The sequence below is a fragment of the Xenopus laevis genome, chromosome 6L, assembly GCF_017654675.1.
Source record: "Xenopus laevis strain J_2021 chromosome 6L, Xenopus_laevis_v10.1, whole genome shotgun sequence".
NCBI lineage: Eukaryota > Metazoa > Chordata > Amphibia > Anura > Pipidae > Xenopus > Xenopus laevis.
Window position 1 is genome coordinate 162,925,789 of NC_054381.1, and position 3,792 is coordinate 162,929,580.

The 3,792-nt window shown below is 50.3% G+C and overlaps 1 protein-coding gene across 1 annotated transcript in view; it reads left to right on the forward strand.

The window, feature by feature from the left end:
• The first annotated feature begins 1,397 nt into the window (after positions 1 to 1,397).
• lrrc24.L (leucine rich repeat containing 24 L homeolog) overlaps positions 1,398 to 3,792 on the forward strand; it is a 36,802-nt gene continuing 34,407 nt past the window's right edge. Inside the window, exon 1 of the mRNA XM_041566706.1 lies at positions 1,398 to 1,963. The gene's annotated coding sequence lies outside the window, so the exon portion shown is untranslated. The remainder of the gene's footprint in view (positions 1,964 to 3,792) is intronic.

Genomic DNA, 3,792 nt, shown 5'->3' on the forward strand with positions numbered 1-3,792 from the left:
GACAGGAGAGATTGGGGTGCAGCCAGGACAGATTGGAGATTGGGGTGGAGACAGGAGAGATTGGGGTGCAGATAGGAGAGATTGGGGTGCAGACAGGAGAGATTGGAGTGCAGACAGGAGAGATTGGGGTGCAGACAGGAGAGATTGGGGGTGCAGACAGGAGAGATTGGGGTGCAGACAGGAGAGATTGGGGTGCAGACAGGTGAGATTGGGGTGCAGACAGGAGAGATTGGGGTGCAGACAGGAGAGATTGGGGTACAGACAAGAGAGATTGGGGGTGCAGACAGGAGAGATTGGGGGTGCAGACAGGAGAGATTGGGAGTGCAGACAGGAGAGATTGGGGTGCAGACAGGAGAGATTGGGGTACAGACAGGAGAGATTGAGGTGCAGACAGGAGAGATTGAGGGGGCAGACAGGAGAGATTGGGGTGCAGACAGGAGAGATTGGGGTGCAGACAGGAGAGATTGGGGTGCAGACAGGAGAGATTGGGGTACAGACAGGAGAGATTGGGGTGCAGACAGGAGAGATTTGGGTACAGACAGGAGAGATTGAGGTGCAGACAGGAGAGATTGGGGGTGCAGACAGGAGAGATTGGGGGTGCAGACAGGAGAGATTGGGGTGCAGACAGGAGAGATTGGGGTTCAGACAGGAGAGATTGGGGTGCAGGAGAGATTGGGGTGCAGACAGGAGAGATTGGGAGTGCAGACAGGAGAGATTGGGGTACAGACAGGAGAGATTGGGGTGCAGACAGGAGAGATTGGGGTGCAGACAGGAGAGATTGGGAGTACAGACAGGAGAGATTGGGGTACAGACAGGAGAGATTGGGGTGCAGACAGGAGAGATTTGGGTGCAGACAGGAGAGATTGGGGTACAGACAGGAGAGATTGGGGTACAGACAGGAGAGATTGGGGTACAGACAGGAGAGATTGGGGTGCAGACAGGAGAGATTTGGGTGCAGACAGGAGAGATTGAGGTGCAGACAGGAGAGATTGGGGTGCAGACAGGAGAGATTGGGGTGCAGAGAGGAATAGAAGGGAGAGGATATAAAGGAAGAGGAGAAAGAGATGATGAAGATGAAGAAGAGAAGAAAAGTGAATTTATTGGGGAGACCTGATTCCGATGATGCAGAGAGTGGGGGCTCCCCCTGTATAACAATAATGTAAATGAATTTGTTGTGTGGGGGGAGAGGGACAGTCTTTTCATTACAGTTAATTATTATGTCAGTGAGGGGAACGTTGTGTCTGGCGGAGAATGGGTTAACTGGGGGGAACCAAATGATAATGGGGGGGAGGAGGTACAGGGGGGGCTGTGATTGGAGCCGATTTCTTTCTATTGATCACATCGCGCTGATCGGAGGGTTAATGAGTGTAAGGGTTAATGGCGAGGCCTGGGGGAGGGCTGACGTCACGCTGTCGGGTTATGGTTGGTCAGAGCAGTGTCTGACGTCATCTCATGTCACCAATCAGGGTTGAAGGCAGCGCGGATGGAGGAGAATTAGGAGTGAGGGTCGGGGACGCGGGGGATCCGCTCGGCAGAACTTTGTGCTCTTTGTATCCGGTACCGGAGAAATGATCGCGATACTCTGGGTTCCACCATCTGCGATTGGGATATGGGCTGTTCTCCTCCCCTGGGACTGACCATCAGGCTGTTCTCCTCCCCTGGCTCCATGTGTGGGGGAATAGGATCAGACTGCAGCCACTGAAGGACATACTGGAGATACTGGAGATACTGGAGATACTGGAGATAAAGGAGATACTGGAGATAAAGGAGATAAAGGAGATAAAGGAGATAAAGGAGATACTGGAGATAAAGGAGATAAAGGAGATACTGGAGATAGAGGAGTCGTCGGTGCAGACAGGACTGGAGCAGAGGAAATAATGGGGGAAATAATGGGGGCGAGTGTCTGGGAATAGTGAGGATTCAGCAGAGGGACATGGACACAGGGGGGTGCTCAGTACAAGAGGTAAGTGTGTATGGGGGGGGGGTGATTGTGTCTCAGACTCTCCCCAATCTCAGGACTGGGCCCTTGTGCTTTATACGTTGCACCAAATTGCCCCAAATTCCCATAATCCATTGCACCAGAGGCCTCAATATGTCCTGTTACCCCCCCCCCCCAGGGAAATACAGAGACACCTAATTCTCCTGCTACAACTGCCCCTCAGATCTCTATCATCTATAACAGAGAGACAGCGGGGAACTTGCACCTCACCCCTATTAATAGACAGACCCAGGGGATGTGCACCCCAATATTCATGTACTGGGGGCACCTCTTATTATAAATGAACTGTATCATCTCCCCCCTGATATAGAGCTGCTGGGAGGCAAAAAGCCCAACACTGGGGATCTTCTAACTCTAATGTGGGGGCACTTCTTCACCTCAGCCCCCCCCTATAAGCCCTGACCCCCCAAAACACAGTGAGGCCCACTACACATGGGGTATTTGAATCAAGAGCAAACTCAGGAATCAAGTCGTGTCCAGACAAAGGGGCAATGGGGCAATTGTTCCCACGCTGCCCCTGTCTGTGTCATATACATGAGTGTTAAGAGTATTAAGAGTATTACGGGTATTATGGGTATTACGAGTATTATGGGTATTATGAGTATTATGGGTATTATGAGTATTATGAGTATTATGAGTATTATGAGTATTATGGGTATTATGAGTATTATGGGTATTATGAGTATTAAGAGTATTATGAGTAGTATGGGTATTATGAGTATTATGGGTATTATGAGTATTACGGGTATTAAGAATATTACGAGTATTATGAGTATTATGGGTATTACTAGTCTGTGCAGATGGGACCCAGGCTGAGTCCATTAAGGTGCATGAGGTGCTTTTCTCTCCGTAAATGACAGTTGGATACATAGAGCAGCCGTCCCACGCAGGCCCCCAGCCTTTTCTCATTCCTTTACCCTCCCACCTCTGCTCTAATCAACATGGGGGTCATTACTCTCCAATTGAAATGGGTGGGGTCAATCTAGTGCAGTTAAGCCTCCATTCCACTCAATTTTGGGGGGTCAGTTCCACGACCTTCTGACCTTAACATGAGGGGTGAGTGGCAGGTGGGCTACGAGTTATATGCCAGTGACTTACTTGCCCTTTACAAGCCCCTCCCTCCAGTACAATGGTATGTTAGTAAATAGCACAGAGCAGCCCATGGGAACAATTTGCTCCTTTTATCTCTTTCCCCCAATCTCCCTGTAACCGTCACCCCCTGCTCGTGGTACAGTCGGGGGCTGCACTGAATGTCACTGAAGGAGAATAAGAAGCTTTATTATAGGGCAGGTACAATCATTTTATTATAGGGCAGGTACTTTCATATAAAGAAACACACGGGTCTAATCCCCCCCCCCCCCCCCACACTCTGCAGGTGAATCAGTTAGTGACACAGGTACAATTGTCTGGGTGATTCATTGGTCCATTGATTTGCCCAAATAACCCTCCCCCGAGGGTGACATTGATAAATGAAGGTGTTGCAGAAGGGGCAGTGGAATGGGCAGAGGGGCTGAGGGGGGGGGGGTATTTGTGGCAAAGCAGTGGGGGCAGTTCAGTTGATTCCTTAATTCTGTATCAACAAGTTGCCCTTCAGAGGCAAATCAATAGGAAGGAGCAGTGTGGGAAGGGTTAAACGTGTGCAGTGGGTGTGAGTCAGGAAGGGGTTACAGTGGCATGTGGGTGAGGGGTTAACAGGAGAATTACATGGGGGGAGGTGAGTGGGGATATGGGGAGAAATGGGGCGACATGAGAGTCTGGAATACATTTTGATGGGGGGGGGGCATTTGGATTCA